The 24,823-nt window shown below is 38.2% G+C and overlaps 1 pseudogene; it reads right to left on the bottom strand.

Moving 5' to 3' along the window:
• Positions 1–499: 499 nt before the first annotated feature.
• LOC136157325 (vomeronasal type-2 receptor 116-like) lies at positions 500–24,424 on the bottom strand (annotated as a pseudogene).
• Positions 24,425–24,823: the final 399 nt, after the last annotated feature.

The following is a 24,823-nucleotide window of genomic DNA, read 5'->3' as shown; positions in this document are numbered from 1 at the left end:
ATAAAATTAGCCAAAATAAAGTTGTAAACTCTATAAGATTTCAAATAAATCATGGGAAAGTCAAGTGTAATGTAGATTATTTACCCAAGCATACTTTGACCCTTACTGCAAGTCTATAAACACAAACAGAAAAGACACAAGAAAGATTAATCTGAAATTTTCTTAGGTCTAAGAAGAGCTTTCTAAGGTACAGAATTGGCCTAGGTTACAAGGATATGCTTTTTGTATACCTAATTATGAAGGAAATGGCTAGATTTAATAGCAAAAGCCTTGAAAACAGATAATAATTTGACACAGAACACTTATCTGTGAGTCTGGATGGCTGAGGGTAGTTTTACAAATATATTCTTAAAAACAGAGCAAATTCTTGAACAAATAGAAATAAGGCAATTTTGATGGTTCCTAATATCTGAATGAATAAACATATATTAATACTATTCTGTTTCTGACTTTTTTTGTTCAAAGACAAAATTGTGATAGAAACTTATGAGATAAAACCTCAGTGCCTATTTCTCTTAAAATCTATTTCATTCCTGAAACCTTTCAAAGAGTTCTTCTCAGGTCTTATAAGAATGATATAGCACTTTGGGACAAAGATACAGCTTAGAAGCCCAGTACTGGAGGCCAAGATGGGGAAGATCTCCACAGCCACCATGACCTTGCCCTTGGCGCTTGTGGTAGACTGGGAGAAAGGTGACCCAGATACTGCAGATCCAACATGCTAAAAGTCAGGAACTTGGCTTCATTGAAGGTGTCAGGCAGATTCCCGGCCAGGAAAGTCAAGGAGGAAGTCCCCAGGGCTAAGGAGCCCAGATATCCCAAGACACAGTAGAAGGCATTGACTGAGCCCTTGTTGCACATGACAGTGAGTTCTTTGGGGTCAGAATGAGTGTCCATCTCAAGGAATGGAGGAGAGGTTCCCAGCCAGACTCCACAGATAATCACTCGGATCAGGGAGCACATGGGAATGACATAGTTAGAGGCTCCTGTTACCAGCAGTCGCCTCATGGTTCTTTCTGGTGTCCTAGCCTTGAATATCAGAATTACAGTCAAGGTTTTGGCCAGAACAGTAGCAACAGCTACAGTGAACACAGCTCTAAAGGTGATTTGTTGGAGGATGCAGGTGATTGTGTTGGGACAGCCAATGAAGAGTAAGGAGCAGAAGAAGCACAGGAGGAGGGAGATGAGCAGGACATAGCTGAGAGCCCGGTTATTGGCCTTGACTATGGGGGTGTCTTGGTGCTTCACAAAGATCCACAAAACCTCAGCTGTGATGACACCAAAGCACAGAGCCATGCAGGCCAGTGACACCCCAAGAAATCCTTGAAGGCCAGGAAGGTCAAAACTTTTGGGAGGCAGCGATCCTCTCACTGTTTGGATACTCTTGAGCTGGACATTGGACACACTGCTCTGGATCTGAGGAGAAAGCAAACTCAGTATTCATTTTCAGAATTTGTTCTTTTTCCCCATCACCTTTCCTGTCACTATATGTGCTGGCAACCCCTGATGTTACTGTTAGACACCTGAAGTTTAGATTCTATTCCTGAGCAAGTCACAATGCTTTTGGGTGCAGATAAGGCCAAATTCATGTAAATTTAATCTTCAGCATGTGTAGAAGTCAGGATGGATGATCTGTGCTCAGTCAGTGTCACCAAATTCCTTACTATTTTCTCTATTATCCCTAGTGTACAGGCAACAAAATTGAAAAATAACAGAAAAATTTCATTTCATCCAGATTAAAACTTCTGCGCATCAAAATCCCGTATCAAAGGAATGAAGGGGCAACAAAGCAAAAGTAAGAAAATATTTGTAAATCTTCATTTAAGGGATTATATCCTCAATAAATGAAGAATTTCTATAACCTCACATAAATAACAAACAATACAAACCAATTAAAAATGAACACAGAACTTGTGTAGACATGTCTCCAAAGAAGCTATATATACATGAAAGAATGTTCATCAGTATTACATGTTACAAAATGCAAAGCAAAACAGTGAGACACCGTTCTGCACCCATTAGGATGACTATTATTTTAAAAATAATTTTCAAAATGTCAGGTGTTGAGAACTGTAACCTTTGTACATTGCTGGTGGTAAAGTTAATGATGCAGCTGTAATGGAAAACTGTTGGGAGTTCCTCAGAAAACTAAACATGGAAGAGCATCAGGGTAGGGAAATAGAAGGAAGTGGAGCTCACTTGGACCTGTGAACACATCATGAATACATGTAAGACAGTTTTTATCGGAGACAAACTGGACACAAGTAGAAAATATTCTTATAAAAGTAAGGCTGTAAGAAAGACCCACACAGACTCAGAAGTGGAAGAGAAGCTATCAAGTCAGGCCAACAGTCCTAGAGCCACCAAGAAAGAAGAGGAGGATCACACAGCCTCAGAAATCCTCCCTGGGGAGTGAATAGGTCAAAGTACATCTTGGGTATTCCAGTTCTGGAATCCAACACTGGACTGGGGGTCAGTGTTCACTAGGCTGGTTGGAAAAGCAGTGAGACTGAGTGTGAGTCTGTAAGAAACCTAGATTCTGCTCATGAAGAGTGCGCATACACACACACTCTTCCAATCTCATGGAAAAAGGCAGACGAAGCACACTGAAATTTTCTGGGATTCTGGCTAGTTTCTCACAACTGTTCCACTGCTTCAAACCCCAACTCGTGTGCCAGTTATGGCCCTTCGTGCTCCACAGTTCAGCTCCATTGTAGGATAAGACTGTTACAGATGTGGAAATGGGGAAAAACCAGCTTGAAACTGGCACAAAATCTAATCTGGATGATGCCACTAATTACAAATATTAATGGTAAGCAGCAGAGTGAAAGCATCAGGAACTGTGACCAGTATTCCTGGACTGCAAGTGCACACACACCTGAACACAATGGATACCTGTTTCATCTCTTTTTGTTTCAGCACTGCCCCTCTCAGGGGCAAAAGTGCCAACTTGGAAAGAGGTGAGAGCAAACTTATAGCAAACAGAATCACTTAGAATCAAACCTCAGTGCTTCAGATACTTTGGCCTGACCCGATCCCCACTTGGGTAGTGTTGATCATTGAACAGAAAAGAAGACCCTGCTCATAAAGAACCCTATTTTTAATTCCTCAATCTTCTGCCCCACCTCCTACAACAGTGAGAGCTGTCAGCATCCCCTGAGAAGAAGATATGAATACTGCTCACTTCTGATCCAGTTCCTCCACCAAAGCCATTAGGTACATGTAGACTTATATAGATGCTCTAATGCACAATGGCATCTGTTCAAGACAAGAATAGTCATCTGTTTCATCTAATTTCACATAGGCAGAGAAAGTTAAGCAACATGGGAATAGTCTCAAATAAAAGAACACCAACAAAAGAAACATTTGTTAAACTGACAAAGGAGCACTTAAATATATGAATCAAATATTAACATGCATCAAGGGAGAAATTGACAATGACAGTATATTAGGGGAACTGAACAACCTATGCACTTCAACGGAGAGATCATCCAGATCAATAAGCAAATAGTGCCCCTAAAAAACACATTAGATCAGACTTAAAATCTATCTACAGAACACTTCATCCAAAAACAGAAGAGTACACCTTCAATTCAAGTGTCCATAACATGTTTCTGGGCTTCCCAGGCACCACTAGTGGTAAAGAATCTGCCTGCCAATGCAGGAAATGCAAGAGACATGGGTTCAATCCCTGGGTCTGGAAGATCTCCTGGAGGAGGAAATGGCAACCTGTTCCAGTATTCTTGTCTGGAATATTCCATGGTCAGAGGAGACTGGTGGGCTTTAGTCCATGGGGTCGCAGAGCATCAGACATGACCGAGCAACTAAGCACAAGCATGTTTCTGGACCAGATGATGTAATAGGCCACAAGCCTCTGCTATTTTAAGAGGATCGAAATTATGTCAAGGACTTTTTTGACCTCAATGGTGTGGATCTACAAATCAGAAGGAAAGATAGGGATCATGGATTAAAAGATATAAACTACTAAGTTAAAATAAACTACAAGAATATATTGCTGGACAAAGGGAATATAATCAATAGTTTATAATAACTTAAATTGAGTATCATCTATAAAATAGTTAATCACTATATGGTATACCTGGAGCTAACATAACAATTATACATCAATTAAAAATGTAATAATCAGAAATATTTTATCATAGAAGTGCTATATAATTGAGCAAATCCCCTTCTCTGTCTATACTCAAAGGAACTGAAAGCAGTAACATGAATAGATACTTAAACAATGTTGTTAGCACCAATGTTTACAGTAGTCAAAAGATAAAAGCAATCCAAATGTCTTAATGAACAAATGGATAAATAAAATGTGGTATATTCATACAATGAAGCATTAGTCAGTCTTAAAAAGAATGCATTTTCTGACCCAGGCTACAATGTAGGTAAATCTTGAAAATACTAGCCTAAGTAAAAGAAGTCAGGCTACAAAGGGGAAATACAAAATGATCCTACCCAAATGAGGTAATTGGAGTCTTCAAGCTCATAGACCCTAGGAGAGGGGGTAAGTGAGAGTAACTGTTTCAAAGGAACAGAAATTAAGTTAGATATAATGAGTTCTCCAGAGGGATAGTGGAGATGATTGCACAAGAGTGCAAATGGATTTAAGGTCCCTCAATGTAATCATAAGAATGCTTTGAATGGTAATTTTTAAAAGTATTTATTTGACTGTGCTGGGTCTTTTTTGCTGCCTGGGCCTTTTTCTATTTGTGGTGAGCGGGGTCTACTCTCTAGTTGTGGTGCATGGGCTTCTCATTGCAGCATCTTCTCTTATGGCGTAGCACAGGCTCTAGAGTGTTCAGACTTCAGTAGTTGGGGTACATGGGCTCAGTAGTTGTGGTTCCCAGGCTCTAGATTATGGGCTTAGTAATTGTGATGCATACGTTTACTTGCCCCATGGTATGTAGGATTTTCCGAGACCAATGATCAAACCTGCTTCTTCTGCATTGACAGGGGGATTTTTAGGCACTGAGCCAGCAGGGAAGTTCCAGTAAATTTCATATTATGTATAATATACCATAATAAAAACAAATAGTACAAAAGAATAAATAAATGTGTGAAGAGATTGGTTCATGACTCCTTTATCAATGCCTTCACTTTCCTTTTCACTCGAAAAAAAAAAGTGGAGTTATCATAGGGTAATTAAACATTTTTATACCTGTGTGGTTGGAAGTGTGTCTCTCTGGGCAAAAAGCACAAATAAAGCAACAAAAAGGCTTTCCTTCTTGTGGAATTTTCCTATATCCTGAAATGCAGCTCTGGCTACAGAAAGATTTAGGTATCTGAAAGGAAAAATAGAGAGTCATTGATCATAATTCTGCACATGATTAGGTGCTATCAGAGGACATCTATATTCCTCCCAAAAGAAGAAAGGATGTCTCACTTTCTATTACATTGCTGTGTGTGCTCCCTACTCCCTGCTTGGTTGATATCATCTAGACATCTAAGTGTGGGTTATGAGGTTTGTGTTACCTCTGTCTTTCTTTTGAAATATTTATACAGACAACTAAAATTTTATAAAATTATTTCATGACTTTTATTTCATACACTCCTGACAACATACCTTGTTTTCCTCTTGTTTAACCACCTCACCCCAAAATTCGATCAAGGCACATACTCATGTTTTCATGATACTGAAAATTTATGTGCAGAAAAATATTTTACTATACTCCCATACTTGGCTGTATAGAAGGCTGTAGGTTTGAGATAAAAGTACCTAATAATGTGAAAAACTACCACCTTACTAAAAGTAGCTTCAAGAAACAATAAATGTAAGGTATGAAGAGACAAAGTATCAGTATGTGTGGTGAAATGAAGATTATGATACAATTCTGCATGCCTGATCCAAGTATTGCAGTTTTACCCAGAAATAACACATACACTAAAGGCATTTATCATTGTTTTACTAATCAACAAAATATTACTGTGGAATTTTCAACTAAAATGAAAGGAAATCATGCTCAAAGTTTTGACGTACATAGTAGAATTGTTCAATGATCAAAGGACATGAAAATGACCTAAGGAATGCATGAAAGTGAAAGTGAAGTTGCTCAGTCATGTCCGACTCTTTGCGACCCCATGGACTGTAGCCTACCAGGCTTCTCCATCCATGGGATTTTCCAGGCAAGTGTACTGGAGTGGGTTACCATTTCCTCCTCCAGGGGAGCTTCCCATCCCAGGGATCGAACCCAGGTCTCCCACATTGTAGGCAGACACTTTTCCCTCTGAGCCAGCAGGGAATGCATAAATGGAATTTTAAAAAATAGTTGAATATTTAATCTACATGTGATTATTTAAACATAAGTAGGACTTTCACAGTACATAAATAAGGCTCAGAGTTCCCACTACATCCACGACCTTTATTCATTGCACTCACTCAGCTGCTGTATGAATACATATGCTGAAATTTAAAATAACTGTCTGTATAAGCATGCTTATTCTAGACAGTGGCTCATACTGTGTGTAAGATTACTTAGTATGAAGTCTAGACATTGCATTCAAAGAGTGAATATAGGAAATTACATTGTGTTTGCCCACACAACCCACAGAGCTGAGGTGTCAGGCACAGTCATTGCCCACTAGGCATTCTGGTGTGAAGCAATAGGCACAATGCCTCAGCATGGAGTACCCTGTGAACAAGTGAAACTAGATCAGGCACAAAGGCAAGAGATGAGAGAGGTGGCTGAAGCTGGTGAAGAGGGATGGTGTTCACATATCCTTATGAAAACACCAAAATCACAAATGACTGCTGAAAAATTATCAAAAAAAAAAAAGAAAAGGAAAACCACTGGAACCTACTAAAAAAGATACCTTACATCCAAAGCAAAAAAGAAGCCACAGCAAGATGCTAGGAGGAGCACAATGGTAAAATCTAATCCCATATCTATTGAATGAACTACCCACAGACTGGAAAAGCATTGTACCACAGAAGTTTTCCCACAGGATTGAAACTCCTGAGCCCCATGTCAGACTTTCCAGCCTGGGGATCTGGCAACGGGAGGAGAAGTCCAGAGAGAACCTGCCTTTGCTGGCCGGTGGGGTTTGATCACAGGAATTCCACAGGACTAGGAGAAACAAAGACTTTAGTCTTGAAGGATGCACACAAGGTTTTTGTGCACCTGAACCCAGAGTTGGGGTGGGTGGACAGTGAATTCATAAGAGAATGGGCCAAACAGACCTGCTAGTATTGGCAAGTCTCCTGCAGAGGTGAGAGTAGCTATGGCTGATTGCAGGGACAAAGACCCCAACAGCAGCAATTCTGATGAGTACTCATTGACATGAGCCCTCCCAGAGGCTGTCATTAGCCCCACCCAACAGTCTATATATTGCAGTGCTGAGATGCCCCAGCCAAAGAATCAATAGGGCAGGAACACAGCTCCATTTTTCTTAAAGTCCTCCTGAGCATGACCCTGGCCACCAGAGGGACACAACCCAGCTCCACTCACCAGTGAAGTTTCTCCCCAGGAACCCTGCACAAACTTTTTAGATGGCTTCATCCACCAGAGCAAACAGAAGCAAGAAGAAATAATACCCTGGGACTTGCAGAATGGAAACTGGAGTCACAGAAAGACAAAACGAGATGGCAGAGAGATATGTGCCAGATGAAAGAACAAGATTGATAACCTACTGCAAAAAGAGTTCAGAATAATGATAGTGAAAGTAATCAGAGATTTCAATAAAAGAATGGAGACAAGGATTGAGAAGACACAAGAAATGTTCAATAATGACCTAAAAGAACTGAAAAACAAAACAAACCAAGAGTTGAACAGTAAGATAATAGAAATAAAAAATACACTAGAAAAAACCAACAGCACAAATATTAAGGGAGAATGGAAGGGTTACCTGGAAGACACTGCCACAGAACAGAAAAAAGAATGAAAACAAATGGGGACAGACTAAAAGACCTCTGAGACATTAAATGAACCAATATTTGCATTATAAAAGTCCCAGAAGGAAAACAGAGATAGAAAGGTCCAAAGGAAATATTTGAATAAATAATAACTGAAAATTTCCTGAATATAGGAAAGGAAACATTCGCCCAAGTCTAGGAGGCATAGAGAGAGTCCCAGGAAGGATAAGCTCAAGGAGCAACACATAGAGACACATGGTAATCAAACTGACAAAATTTAAAATCAATGAAAAAAATTTTAAAGTGACACAAAGAAGGCAGCAAATAACATACAAGGAAACTCACATAAGATAATCAGTTTATTTATCAGCAGAAACTATACATGGCGGAAGAGAATATTTAAAGACATGAAAGAGAAGAACCTACAACCAAGAATACTCTACTTAACAAGGATTTCTTTCAGATTCAACAGACAAATCAAAAGTGTTACAGACAAGCAAAAGCTAAAATAATTCAATGCCACCAGAATAGCATTGTAACAAATACTAAAGGAAATTGTCTGAGAAAAAAAAAAAAAATGCCACACCTAGAAACAGGAAAATTAGTAAGGGAAAAGCCTACAGGTAAAGGCAAACATGGGCTTCTCAGGTGGTTCAGTGTAAAGAATCTGTCTGCCAATACAAGAGATGCAGGCTCAATCCCTGGGTTGGGAAGATCCCCTGGAGAAGGAAATGGCAACCTACTCCAGTGTTCTTGCCTGGGAATCCCATGGACAGAAGGACCTGGCAGGCTACATTCCATGGGGTTGCAAAAAGGTCAGATATGATTTATGGATTAAACAACAAAGGCAAACATACAGTAATGGTAGGAAATCACTCTCAAATATGATATCAAAACCAGCAACTGTAAGAAGAGCACAAATACAGGGTGTTTAAAATGCATTTGAAATTAAAATACCAGCAATTTGAGAGTCTTGTTTAAATGTAGACTGCTATATCAAAACCAATTGGTAACAACAAAACTAAAATCTACAATAGATACAACACACACAAAAGAACAAAGAATCCAAGCATGATACTAAAGTTAGTTACCAAATATAAGAGCAGAGAATAAAATAGGAAGAGATGAAAAAAGACTACAAAAGTAAATCCTAAATAATCACCAAAATGGCAATAGAAACATATGTATCAATAATTATCTTTGGATTAAATGCTCCAGCCAAAAGAGGTAGATTGGCTGAATGGACACAACAACAAGACCTGTATATATGCTGTCAACAAGAGATGCATTTCCAATCTAGGGACACATAAAGATTGAAAGTAAGGGGATGAAAAAGGCTATATAGTGTAAATGGAAAACAAAAGAAAGCTGGAGTAGCAATACTCATCTCTGATGAAATAGAATTTAGAATTGAGACTGCTAAAAGAGGCAAAGACACTAAATAATGATCAAGGGATCAATGCAAGAAGAACATACGACAATTGTAAATATATATGCACCCAACACAAAAGCACCTTGATATACAAGGCAAATACTAATAGCCATAAAAAGGAGATATTGAAAACAACACAACACTACTTGGGAACTTTAACACCCCATTTCAGCAATGGACAGATCATCCAGACAGAAAATCAATAAGGGAACATAGGTCTTAAATGACACGTTACACCAGATGGACTTAACTGACATTTACTGAGCATTCCATCCAAAAGCAGCGGAATACACATTCTGCTCAGGGCACACGGAACATTCTCTGGGATTGATCCCAAGATGAGACACAAAGTGAACTCATAGAAAATTTAAGAAATTTGAAATCATATCAAGTATCTTTTCTGAACACAACACTATGAGATAAGAAATCAACTAAAAGCAAAAAATAGTAACAAACACATGGAGACTAAACAATATAAAAATATGCTACTAAACAACCAATGAATTACTGAAAAAATCAAAGCGGATATCAAAAATACCTACAGAAAGTTAACGTGATAGCACAGCTATTCAAATCTTATAAAACTCAGCAAAAGCAAATCTAAGAGGAAAGTTTATAACAATACCATCTTATCTCAGGAAACAAGAAAAGTCACAAACAACCTAACCTTACACCTCAAGCAACTCTACAAAGAAGATCAAACAAAACCAAGTTAGCAGAAGGAAAGAAACTATAAATATCAGAGTAGAAGTAAATGAGATAGAGATGAAGAAAACAATACAAAAGATGAATAAAACTGAAGCCTGGTTCTTTGAAAAGATAACAAAACTGACAAACCTTTAGCCAAACTCACCAACAAAAAGGGGATAAGGCTCAAAGCAATAAAATTAGAAATGAAAAAGAGAAGTTACAACAGACAACACAAAAATAAAAACGATCATAGAGACTAATACAAGCAACTAAATGCCAATGAAATGGACAATCTGGAAGAAATAGACAACTTCTTAAAAGGTACAATCTTCCATGACTAAACCAGGAAATAAAATAGAAAATATGAACAGACCAATCACAAGTAATGAAGTTGAAAGAGGGATTAAAATTTTTTCAACAAACAAAAGTCCGAGCCAGATGACTTCACAGGTGAATTCTATCAAACATATAGAAAAGAGCTATTACCAATAACTCTTCTTTAAAATTCCAGAGGAAGGAATACTCCCAAGCTCATCCTATGAGGCTACCATACCAAACCATACCATACCATACCAGGCTACCTGATATCAAAACTAGGCAAAAATGTCACACAAAAAGAAAATTACAAGCCAATATTTCTGATGGACATAGACACAGCAATATACTAGCAAAATGAATGCAATGATACATTAAAAGGGTCATACACAATGATCAAGTGAAATTTATCCCAGAAATCAGGGATTCTTTGGTATACGCAAATAAATTAATGATATACCATATGAACAAAGTGAAGAATAGAGACTTTATAATCTCAATAAATGCAGAAAAAATATTTTGACATAATTACATCTGTTTACGCTTTTAAAAGACTCTCCAGAAAGTGGGCATAGAGGGAAGATTTTGTGTGTGTGTGCTCAGTTGTGTCCAACTTTTTGTGACTATGGACTGTAGTCTACCAGACTGCTCTGTTCATGGAATTTTCCAGACAAGAATACTAGAGTGTTTTGCCATACCCTCCTCCGTGGGATCTTCCCAACCTAGGGACCAAACCCGTGTCTCCTGTGTCTACTGCTCTAGCAGGCAGATTCTTTACCACGGAGCCACCTGAGAAACCAGGCGGAACATATCTCAATATAATAAAAGCCACATATGACAAACCTACAGCTAACATTATACTCAATGGTGAAAAGCTGAAATCATTTCCTATATGATTAGGAATAAGACAAGGATGTCAACTCTCTTATCTTTTTTTCAAAATAATTTTGGAAGTCCTAGCCACAGCAATCATAGAAGAAACAAAAAAAAATATTTCATATTGGAAAAGAAGAAATAAAACTGTCAATGATTGCAAATGACATGGTAAAATACAAAAAAAAAAAAATCCTAAGGATGCTACCAGAAAACTACTGGAGCTCATCAATGAATTTTGTAAAGTAGCAAGATGCAAATTAATACACAGATCTGTTGCATTTCTAGATACTAGCAATGAAAGATCAGAAAGAGAAATTAAAGAAACAATTACATTTATCATCTCATCAAAAAGAATAAAATATCTAAGAGTAAACCTAACTTAGGATAGAAAATACCCATACTCAAAAATCTATAAGACACTAATGAAAGAAATAGAAAATGAAACAAACAGACGGAAAGATATACCATGTTCATGGATTGGAAGAATTAATATTATTAAAATGACTATGTCACCCAAAGCAACATACAGTCAATGCATTTTCTATCAAATTACCAATGATGTTTTCATAGTACTAGAACAAACAAATCTTAAAATTTGTATGGATATACAAAAGACACTGAACAGTCAAATCAATCTTGAGAAAGAAAAATGGAGCTGGAGGAATTAGGTTCTCTGACTTTAGACTCTATTGCAAAAATAATGTCATCAAAACAGTATGTACTTTCCAAAAAAGAGACAAGCATATCAAATAAACAGAATAAAAAGACCAGAAATAAACCCACCTACCTATGCTCAATTCATCTACAATGAATGAGGCAAGACAGTACAATGGAAGAAAGACAACCTCTACAATAAATAGTGTTGGAAATACTGCATGGCTATATGCAAAAAAAATTAAATTATAACATTCATTAACACCATACACAAAAATAAACCCAAAATATATTAAGGACCTAAATATAAAACTGGATACTATAAAACTCTTAGAAGAGGGGCTTCCTTGTAGTCCAGGGGCTAAAACTTACATATGGGCCCCAATGTATGGGGCCCAAGTTTTATCCCTGGTTGGGATGCTGCAACTGATTTTCCACCTGTCACAGTTAAAAATCTCACATGTTGCAAGGAAGATCAAAGATCCTATGTGCCACAACTAAAGATCCAGCATGATGGATAATAAATAAATAAATAATAATAATAAACTTCTAGAGGATATCATAGACACTACACACTTTGATATAAATCACAGCAATATCTTCTTCAATCTGTTTTCTAGAGTAATGAAAATTAAAACAGATACAAACCAGTCAGACCTAACAAATCTCAAAAGCTTTTGCATAGCAAATAAACCATAAACAAAACAAAAGGCAACCCACAGAATGAAAAAACAGTTGTAAATTATATGGACAAAAGGGATCACCCTCCAAAATTTACAAACAGCTCATGCAGCTCAATATCAAAACAAACAAACAATCCAGTCAAAAAGGGGACAGAAGACCTACATAGACATTTCTCCAAAGAAAAAGAACAGATGAGCAAAAAGTATATGGAAAAGGTGCTCAACGTTGCAAATTATTCAGTTCAGTTCAGTCGCTCAGTCATGTCCGACACTTTGCGACCCCATGAATCGCAGCACGCCAGGTCTCCCCGTCCATCACCAGCTCCCAGAATTTATTAGAGAAATGCAAATCAAAACTACAGGGATATATCACCTCACACCAGTCAGAATGGCCATCATTGAAAAATATGTAAATAGTAAACGCTGGAGAGCATGTATCTAAAAGAAAATCCTCTTAAACAAATGGTGGGCATGTAAATTGGTAGAGCCACTATGGAGAATAGTACTGAAGTTCCTTATAAAACTAAAAATAGAGCTAACATATGATCCAGCAATTGCACTCCTACACATATATATGAAAAAAACATGGTTACAAAGGATACATGGACCCTACTGTTGCTTGCACCACTGTTTACAATAGCCAAGACATGGAATGAACATAAATGACCATTGAAAGATGAAAAGATAAACAAACTGTGGTACATATATAAAATCAAATAGTGCTCAACCATTAAAAAGAATAAAACGATGGCATCTACACCAACATGGATGAACTTGGAGATTACCATACCAAGTAATGTAAATTCGACAAAGACAAACATCATATGATATCACTTGTATGTGGAATCTAATCAATGATACAAATGAACATATTTACAGAAATGAAAAAAAATACAAACTTTGAAAACAAATTTATGTTTACAAGGGGGAAGGGTGGAAGTGAGAGATAAATTGGGAGTTTAGGATGAAATGTTCCACTACTATCCTTGCAATTAATAATGAACAAGGACCTACTGTGTAGCACAGGGAATTCTGCTCAATATTCTGTAATAACCCAAATGAGAAAATAATTTTAAAAAGGATACAGGTTTATGTGTAACTGAATCACTTTTTTTTTTATTAGTTGGAGGCTAATTACTTCACAACATTTCAGTGGGTTTTGTCATACATTGATATGAATCAGTCATAGAGTTACACGTATTCCCCATCCCGATCCCCCCTCCCACCTCGCTCTCCACCCAATTCCTCTGGGTCTTCCCAGTGCACCAGGCCCGAGCACTTGTCTCACGCATCCCACCTGGGCTGGTGATCTGTTTCACCATAGATAATATACATGCTGTTCTTTCGAAACATCCCACCCTCACCTTCTCCCACAGAGTTCAAAAGAGTGAAGTAAGCCAGAAAGATAAAGAACATTACAGCATACTAACACATATATATGGAATTTAGAAAGATGGTAATGATAACCCTATATGCAAAACAGAAAAAGAGACACAGAAGTACAGAACAGACTTTTGAACTCTGAATCACTTTAAATACCTGAAATCAACACAATATTATTAATAAACTGTACTCCAATATACAATAAACATTAAAAATTAAGAAATGTAAAATAAATTTTAAAAAAGAGTGAATTTAGTGCTCAGTTCAATTGATGCACACTTCATCTCATATGAGGATTCCATTCTAGTATATTTACAATGCAGAATTCCAAAGAATAGCAAGGAGAGATAAGAAAGCCTCCCTCAGTGATCAATGCAAAGAAATAGATGAAAACAATAGAATGGGAACGACGAAATCTCTTCAAGAAAATTAGAAAGTACCAAGGGAACATTTCATGCAAAGATGGGCTCAATAAAGGACAGAAATGGTAGAGACCTAAAAGAAGCAGAAGAGATTAAGAAGAGGTGGCAAGAATACACAGAAGAACTGTACCAAAAAGATCTTCACAACCCAGATAATCACGGTGGTGTGATCACTCACACTCACCTAGAGCCAGACATCCTGGAATGTGAAGTCAAGTGGGCCTTAGGAAGCATCACTACGAACAAAGCTAGTGGAGGTGATGAATCCCAGCTGAGCTATTTCACATCCTGAAGGATGACGCTGTGAAAGTGCTGTAGTCAATATGCCAGCAAATTTGGAAAACTCAGCAGTGGCCACAGGACTGGAAAAGGTCAGTTTTCATCCCAATCCCAAAGAAAGTCAATGCCAAAGAATGCTCAAACTACCACACAATTGCACTCATCTCACATGCTAGTAAAGTAATGCTCAAAATTCTCCAAGCCAGGCTTCAGCAATATGTGAACCGTGAACTTCCAGATGTTCAAGCTAGTTTTAGAAAAGGCAGAGGAAGCAGAGATCAAATTGCCAACATCTGCGGAATCATTGAAAAAGCAAGAGAGTTCCAGAAAAACATCTACTTCTCTCCAACCAGTTCTCCTGAAGCTGGAAGAACCAGGACACAAAGTTGGATATTGAAAAATTGATTTCTGTTCCATTCCAGGAACAAATCCAAATGTATTCATTTTATGTAAATTTTAGCCAATAGAATTAAACAAGGCCTTTAAAGACAAAAAAAGAGAAAAATTATGACATGGTACTTGTCACAGCACTCAAAGGCAGAAAGAACAGAAAACTATAACTTCTCCAAAACATTTCAGCTAGAGATTAGATGAATTCTTTAAAAACTGTTCCAGGAAAAAGAAAAATATGTAATATTTCCTAAATCATTCTGTGCAGCTAGCATTACCATAATAAAAACAAGACAAGAAAATTGGAAGAAAATAATACTACAGACAAATGTCTTTTTATACATCTTCACATTGATTACATATACATATATATAGGTATATGTGTGTATATGCATGTAAACAGTATAATTTTCCTGAGACCATTCTAGAAATAAAAGGCTGTGCTGCCACTGAAAAATCAACATAATTTACCATATTAGCAAAATAAAGCAAGAAAACCTGATCATCTGAATGTATGCAGATCAAGTGTAGCAAATACTCTCAAATCCTTAACTAACAAAACCTTAGCAAACTAGCAGCAGAGGAAACTACCTCAAATTGATAAACTACATCTTATAAAGATTCCTTTCTTACATCCTATTTTATAGGAGTATGGTGAAATACTAAGCAAATACTAACAGATAACAAGGGAGAAATAGACAACAATTCAATGTCAATAGAGACATCAATATTCCATTTTCAACAGTGAATAGATCTTTCAGACAGATAATCCATTAGGAAACTAAGTAAAAGAAGCCACTTCAAAATATATTAATAATAACTATATATTACATAAATATTTATATGAAATACCAGAACAATAAAACACTTAGAGAGAGTAGGTTACTGACCAGGATTGGGAGGAGAAGAATATGGGAATAGACTGATGATAGGTGTAGAATTTCATGTTGGGGTAATACTCATGTTCTAAGTTAGATACTAGGGATGGATGCACAAATCTGTGAAAACACAAAAGCCAATGAATTGTACACTGTAAAAGCCTTAATTTTATATTAGGGGAATTATATCTCAATAAAACATTGATTTAAAAATTCAATACAGATGTATACACATAAATTCTTGACTTTGATGAAACATGAAACAAAAGTAGAAAAATAAAAGATTTAACTACATAAATGGGAGCACTTTCATAATTCTCCATACCGCCCCAGGATTAAACGGCAAGAAAGAAACTGTGATAAATTACTGTGAAGGGCTCAGACAAGTACTACATAAAGCATTTTATAAATTAATAAGCAAAAGACCAGCACCTCAGTAGAGATTATTAAAGACAAAGGCTATGAACAAACACATAATTTGACAAACACGTTCAATGGTCTAAAATCACAGGCAACAATACTGAGATTTTAACAAGCAAAAATGTGCACATTAATATGAAGGCCTTAGATTTGTGCCTCGAAGGTGAAGCAGAGAGAATATTCAATTTAGCAAGAATGCAGGAAAAGGACGACCCTGCCCTCTGCTGGCTGCATTGTGAAGTGTTAGTTTCGCAGCAGGTTTCTTCCCCACCCCCCACCCCCCGCCCCATTTATTTTTATTAGTTGGAGGCTAATTACTTTACAATATTGTAGTGGTTTTTGTCATACATTGACATGAATCAGCCATGGATTTACATGTATTCCCCATCCCGATACCCCCTCCCACCTCCCTCTCCACCCGATCTCTCCGGGTCTTCCCAGTGCACCAGGCCCAAGCACTTCTCTCATGCATCCAACCTGGGCTGGTGATCTGTTTCACCATAGATAATATACATGTTTCGATGCTGTTCTCTCGAAACATCCCACCCTCGCCTTCTCCCACAGAGTCCAAAATTCTGTTCTGTACGTCTGTGTCTCTTTTTCTGTTTTGCATATAGGGTTATCGTTACCATCTTTCAAAATTCCATATATATGTGTTAGTATGCTGTAATGTTCTTTATCTTTCTGGCTTACTTCACTCTTTATAATGGGCTCCAGTTTCATCCATCTCATTAGAACTGATTCAAATGAATTCTTTTTAATCACTGAGTAATATTCCATGGTGTATATGTACCACAGCTTCCTTATCCATTCATCTGCTGATGGGCATCTAGGTTGCTTCCATGTCCTGGCTGTTATAAACAGTGCTGCGATGAACATTGGGGTGCACGTGTCTCTTTCAGATCTGGTTTCCTCGGTGTGTATGACCAGAAGTGGGATTGCTGGGTCATATGGCAGTTCCATTTCCAGTTTTTTAAGAAATCTCCACACTGTTTTCCATAGTGGCTGTACTAGTTTGCATTCCCACCAACAGTGTAAGAGGGTTCCCTTTTCTCCACACCCTCTCCAGCATTTATTGCTTGTAGACTTTTGGATAGCAGCCATCCTGACTGGCGTGTAATGGTACCTCATTGTGGTTTTGATTTGCATTTCTCTGATAATGAGTGATGCTGAGCATCTTTTCATGTGTTTGCTAGCCATCTGTATGTCTTCTTTGGAGAAATGTCTGTTTAGTTCTTTGGCCCATTTTTTGATTGGGTCATTTATTTTTCTGGAATTGAGCTTCAGGAGTTGCTTGTATGTTTTTGAGATTAATCCTTTGTCTGTTGCTTCATTTACTATTATTTTCTCCCAATCTGAGGGCTTTCTTTTCACCTTGCTTATAGTTGCCTTTGTTGTGCAAAAGCTTTTAAGTTTCATTAGGTCCCATTTGTTTAGTTTTGCTTTTATTTCCAATATTCTGGGAGGTGGGTCATAGAGGATCCACGCAGCAGGTATCTTGATAACGCATACATACCAAACGCTGTATGAAATTGCATGGGTCTTGACCCAACAGTTTGAACTTATTGAAATCACAGAGCTGTTCCAAGATTATTAGGAAGAATTAATAATCCCTTATTTATTATTGCATAAAATTAATGACAATGACTTAATATTCCACATCTATATGAAATCACATTTGTAGATTTTAAACAATAATGTAAAAGTCCATTTGCCCATGTTAAATAATGTTTATGATAATTTTTATGTGTAAGAAACAGTTTACAGAATCATGTTGACAGTATATAGCCATGTAATAACCCACACAGTTTAGGAAAACATTCCAGAGTTGTCAATCACATGATACCTGTAGCTCTTAAGCCCAGAGTGGAAATGTGCAGAAAGATTCCTGCTTGCTGCTCAGAAGGAAGGCAGTAAAATTTGACCTCTAGCCTTGTGACATCACTAAAAACTCTCACCCCTCCCCGCCTGCCACAGACCTCATGCACAAAACAGGTTCTGTCTTCCCCCCACAATGCCTGAGATCAGAGAGTTTCCCTCATTCTTTGTTAGCCTTCTTACCATCCTAACCCTGGTAGAGGGAAAACAATCAGTAGATTTCACAAAACTAGAGAATGTACACGCATGAAGCAATTTCTATAAAACACTGCAATTCATGTTTTGGTACAAGATACAGAAGCACACCGAGAGGAAAGAAAACGTGACATGAGACAGCTGGAAGGGACAAAGATGGGGACAAAGAGGTCAACCCACAGATGAGAGAAAATGTCAGAGCCCTCCAGTGCAGGACACCTGCACAGACGATTGGGTTTAAGACAGTTCCAAAAAGAACTAGTAAGGAAGCATAGTACATAGGTTCTAAATACCTCCTCACTCTTCTGAGGACACAGACATGTTGAAAAATGTTGCAGAAGCACTGTTTACCCTTTCACTCAACAAATCATGAACAGAACACAGGTTGCTTGATGAAAACCACCTCTTAGGCTTCTGTATTATAAATCAACTACAGACATACATTTCACAAAAGTAGACAAAGTCCACATTTTAAGGCACTGGGGTTTTTTTTTTTTTTTCTTTTTTTTTGAGAGGTTAAGGATATGTATAAAAATGAAGGGGTTTGACACTCTCTGAAATATTACTGAGTTTTCTACTCTTGCTTTTGGAATAATGAGCTGAATATCACACTCCTGATGGGATTTGATTAATGATCTTTAGGGGACTTCTATTTATATGGTGGTGAATCCAAGGCACTTAGGGTCTCTCTAGGACAGTACATTTCAGCAGTGTCTTTGTTAATAGTGAGCATTCAGGCTGAGCCAGTTTCTCCTAAGTGTGGCCAGGGTGATCAGTGTCACAAAAGCATTGTGTGCCTCAGCCTAAGGGTCCTAACAATGGGAGGGGTTGGGGGTCAGCAGTCTCACAGATTCTAAGACCTCCAGGAACTAAACGTGGATATTCTGCTGATGGAATGAACAGGATAGATGCATAATTCACTTCTCTGTCTTGAACAGAGCAAGGAGGGAAAAAAATTTCAAAGACAAAGAAGCAATAGAACATTCAGAATCCCATTGGTCTATATTTCTGCCACTTCTGTGCACCACTGAGATCATTTTCAAGGGGATGAAACCCACACACATTTGCATGTGCAAACAAGAACTTACGTAATGGTTGTCACTTCTTCTGGTCTGTGCACAAAAGACAGCTGGAATATTTTTGCTTTCTGGCCTAAAGAATACAATAGGAGAAACCCACCCACCATCAGATCCCCATCTCTGCAGACACTTAGCTTCTGGTGTTGTAAACACCGTCTTTATACGTCTCACAGGCAGTATGTAAAGGGCGCAGGATTCAGAAATCACAAAGCAGAGAGAATGACACGGTAGGGTCAGCCCAGCGGAGATAAAACCTGTGTCTAAGCTCAGCTGAGGAGAAGCTGGATCAAGGAGCAAGTCTGTAGGCTCTGCCCTCAGAACGGAACACTTTTCCTCACCAGCACCACAGCACATGCCCACTAACACTCGTCTCTCAGCCCGGGAAACACTCCAGGACGTGTGTAGGCTGACATGTCGGAGCGGGGCCCAGTTAGAATCATAAAGGAGGTATTGACGAGGAGTCACGGTGCTGACACCTCACCCTCAGTGTCACTGTGAGCGGAGCAGCCTGGCTTCCTCTTTTTACCGGTTCATATCAGTCTCATGGAGGACCACCGAGGAGGCCCCTGTCCTGGGGCTCTGCACCTGTCGCCTCCAACCTGGTGGAAAACAATGAGCATAAACATGTCTTTCCTCTAACCTCTGTGATTTCATCATAGTGTGTGACTCTCAAACGTCACCGCTTAGGGGCAGAGAGTTAGGGCTGGAGAGAACAAGCCCATCCTGACACTGAGACTTCTGTCATCTTCTGTTCAGGACTGATTTCCTCGCAAAGAGCCCATGGTTGTTGTGAAACCACTGCTTTAAGGGACTTGGCAGGGTTAGGAAAATCTGGTCTGGAATCAACGTGGAACTTTTTCACATAATACTGATTTTTAGTAAAAGGTAAAATTAATTACCAATTTCTGATCATGACATATGTAATTAAGAAGCCACTATATCTCAAAATTTTATTTCAAATCTATCTTATAAACAACTTAATTTTACATGTTAAGAAATTATGAAAAGTAAGGAAAACTAAATTCAGATCTATCACATACAATGAAATAATATAGATTAGAGGGAGATAAAATAGAGGAGAGAAAAACAATATAAAAATCAACGAACGATTCTTTGCAAAGATCCACAAGAATGACAAAACTTTAAATAGATTGCTATGAAAAAAGACAGAAGATTCAACTACTCAAAATAAGAAATCAATGTTGTGAGCATAACTGCTAAAATAATAGAAACAAAGAATTCAAAGAGAACACTCTGTATGATTGCACATCAGCAGATTAGATAATCCAGACAAAAGGGACAAATTCCTGAAATGTTCCAACCAAGACTGAATCAAGAAGAAATAGAAAATCTGAATAGACCTATAATTAGTAAGACGATTGAATCAGTAACCCAAAAATTCCAATAAAGAACAGTGCCATATAGTTTCACTGTTGCATTCTACTAAACATAAAAATTAGCTAATAATCATAATTCTCAAATGCTTCTCAAAAATTGAAGAGACAGGCACTCTCTCTAACTCACTTCATGAGGCCAGTATTACTCTTCTACCAAAACCAGAAGAAAACAATACGAAAAAAAATAAAACAATAGATGAATAAACTCATGAATAATAATAGAAATATCTTCAGCACATACTAGCTAGCTGAACGCAGCAGCACATTAAATGGATTGTAAAAAATAACCAAATGAGATTTATTCCTGGAATCTAAAGATAGTAAGATTGATTACATTCTTTGCATCTAAAGATGGAGAAGCTCTATACAGTCAGCAAAAACAAGACCAGGAGCTGACTATGGCTCACATCATGAACCCCTTATTGCCAAATTCAGACTTAAATTGAAGAAAGTAGGGAAAACCACTAGACCATTCAGGTATAACCTAAATCAAATCCCTAACAATTATACAGTGGAAGTGAGAAATGGATTTAAGGGACTAGGTCTGATGACAGAGTGCCTGATGAACTATGGATGGAGATTCATGACATTGTACAGGAGACAGGGATCAAGACCATCCCCAAGAAAAAGAAATGCAAAAAAGCAAAATGGCTGTCTGAGGAGGACTTACAAATAGCTGTGAAAAGGAGGGAAGCAAAAAGCAAAGGAGAAAAAGGAAAGATATACCTATTTGATGCAGAGTTCCAAAGAATAGCAAGGAGAGATAAGAAAGCCTTCCTCAGTGATCAATGCAAGAAATAGAGGAAAACAATCAAATGGGAAAGACTAGAGATCTCTTCAAGAAATTTAGAGATACAAAGGGAACATTTCATGCAAAGATGGGCTCAATAAAGGACAGAAATGGTAGGGGCCTAACAGAAGCAGAAGATATTAAGAAGAGGTGGCAAGAATACACAGAAGAACTGTACCAAAAAGATCTTCACAACCCAGATAATCATGATGGTTTGATCACTCACCTAGAGTCAGACATCCTGGAATGTGAAGTCAAATGGGCCCTTATGAAGCATCGCTATGAACAAAGCTAGTGGAGATGGAATTCCAGTTGAGCTATTTCAAATCCTGAAAGATGATGCTGTGAAAGTGCTGCACTCAATATGCCAGCAAATTTGGAAAACTCAGCAGTGGCCACAGGACTGGAAAAGGTCAGTTTTCATTCCAATCCCAAAGAAAGGCAATGCCAAGGAATGTTCAAACTACCACACAATTGCACTCATCTCACATGCTAGTAAAGTGATGCTTAAAATTCTCCAAGTCAGGCTTCAGCAATACGTGAACCATGAACTTCCAGATGTTCAAGCTAGTTTTAGAAAAGGCAGAGGAACCAGAGATCAAATTGCCAACATCGGCTGGATCATCAAAAAAGCAAGAGAGTTCAGAAAAAAAATCTATTTTTGCTTTATTGATTATGCCAAAGCCTTTGACTGTGTGGACCACAATAAACTGTGGAAAATTCTGTAGGAGATGGGCATACCAGACTACCTGACCTACCTCTTGAGAAACCTATATGCAGGTCAGGAAGCAACAGTTAGAACTGAACATGGAATAACAGACTGGTTCCCAATCAGGAAAGGAGTACATCAAGGCTGTATATTGTCACCCTGCTTATTTAACTTCTATGCAGAGTACATCATGAGAAACACTGGGCTGGATGAAGCACAAGCTGGAATCAAGATTGCCGGGAGAAATATCAATAACCTCAGATATGCAGATGACACCACCCTTATGGCAGAAACTGAAGAGGAACTAAAGAGCCTCTTGATGAAAGTGAAAGAGGAGAGTGAAAAAGTTGGCTTAAAGCTCAACATTCAGAAACCGAAGATCATGGCATCTGGTCCCATCACTTCAAGGCAAATAGATGGGGAAACAGTGGAAACAGTGGCAGACTTTATTTTGGGGGCTCCAAAATCACTGCAGATAGTGACTGCAGCCATGAAATAAAAAGACGCTTACTCCTTGAAAGAAAAGTTATGACCAACCTAGACAGCATATTAAAAAGCAGAGACATTACTTTGTCAACAAAGGTCTGCATAGTCATGGCTATGGTTTTTCCAGTAGTCATGTATGGATGTGAGAGTGGACTATAAAGAAAGCTGAGTGCCGAAGAATTGACGCTTTTGAACTGTGGTGTTGGAAAAGACTCTTTTTTTTTTCATTTATTTTTATTAGTGGGAGGTCAATTACTTTACAATATTGTAGTGGTTTTTGCCATACAAGAGTCCTTGGACTGCAAGGAGATCCAACCAGTCCATCCTAAAGATCAGTCCTGGGTGTTCATTGGAAGGGCTGATGTTGAAGCTGAAACTCCAATACTTTGGCCACCTTATGCGAAGAACTGACTCATTGGAAAAGACCCCAGTGCTGGGGGAAATTGAAGGCAGGAGGAGAAGGGCACGACAGAGGATGAGATGGTTGGATGGCATCACCGACTCAATGGACATGGATCTGAGTAAACTCCGGGAGTTGGTGACGGACAGGGAAGCCTGGCGTGCTGCAGTCCATGGGGTCGCAGAAAATCGAACACAATTAAGCGACTGAACTGAACTGAAAGATGGTCCAACATATGGAAAGAAATAAATGTAATAGCTAAGAGTAAAACACTGATGCCCTTTCAGAGAAAGATGCCTGCTTTTGCCATTTCTACTCCACATAGTGCAGGAGGACCATGCTAGAGAAAATAGGCAAGAAAAAAGATATGAAAAAAACTATATTAAAAAGAAGCAAAAAATTATCCCTGTTCACAGATGAAGTTGTGTAATGTGTAGAAACCCTCAGATTACACACAGACACAGAGAGAGACACACAATAACCAAAGCACACATTTTGACTCATTGGGGAAATTCAGCAAAGTTGCACAATATAAAATCAATACACCTAAGTTATTGTGCTACATGCTCATGAAGAACAGTTCAAAAAGGAATAAAAATTCTTAGCAATTAACTTAAGCAGTGAGGCAAAACTGTACTATCATTCAATGTGGAAGGGACAGATTTTTTTCAACAAATTACATTGAGTAAAGTGAAAAGTGAAGGTAAGATAGGTATTTTTAATTCAAAATGAGATCCAAGATGGAGTCCTTTTCTTGGGATGAGAACAATCCCTGGGATGATCAGTCCTTTCAATTTGGCCAATGAAAGGGCAGTGTTTTGTTTTCTCTGGGATAGACATTCATGCTGGATACAGATTTCCATTCCTGCATGCGATGTTTCTAGGTGTATTATCAATCGTCACGGTGTCCCACACACACTGCACAGGAAATGAAGTTTGACAGTGAGCAACCGCTCATGAAATTCACTGGTCCTTCCCTTTTCCAACCATCCTGAAGCAGGTGGCCCAACACAACAGTGGAATGGGCTTTTGAGGACAGAGAGTCTGTGTCCCCGGGGTGGAGATTCCCCGTAGGGATGGTGCACTGTTCTTTGGGGAGGTGCAAAATTTCTAAATCATCATCCTTTATAAGGCTCTGATTTCTCCCATAACCAGGACTCAAGGGTCCAGGACACAAACAACGAGTCTGTCCCATTACAGGCATGGTTACCTTCTTTGTGAACATATATTATTTGTCCCTGTTCTCTCCACATGCTGACCTACACAAAGTCAGGAAATCTAGTTCACCTTTGTCCTGTTGTACCCCAGCAGCTAGCATGTTGCCTGCTCTGTGTAAAAACCAAAGTTCTAATGAATGAGTAAACCAAATGTGGTACATCCACACAGTGGAATGTTTCCAGGCTTTCAAAGAAGGAAATTCAGATACATGCCACAATAAAGATGAACCTTAAGGATATTATACTAAATGAAATAGGCTAGTCACAAAATAACAAATACAGATAACTTCATTTATATGGCCTACCCAGAATAGTCAAGTATTTAGAGACAGAAAGCAGAATGGAGGCTTCCAGCATCTGGGAGATTTTATGGAAGTAGAGAACTG

This window comes from Muntiacus reevesi, chromosome 1, assembly GCF_963930625.1.
Source record: "Muntiacus reevesi chromosome 1, mMunRee1.1, whole genome shotgun sequence".
In the NCBI taxonomy this organism is placed as follows: domain Eukaryota; kingdom Metazoa; phylum Chordata; class Mammalia; order Artiodactyla; family Cervidae; genus Muntiacus; species Muntiacus reevesi.
The sequence above is the reverse complement of the archived record's forward strand: the minus strand, read 5'-3'. Positions and strand labels throughout refer to the sequence as shown.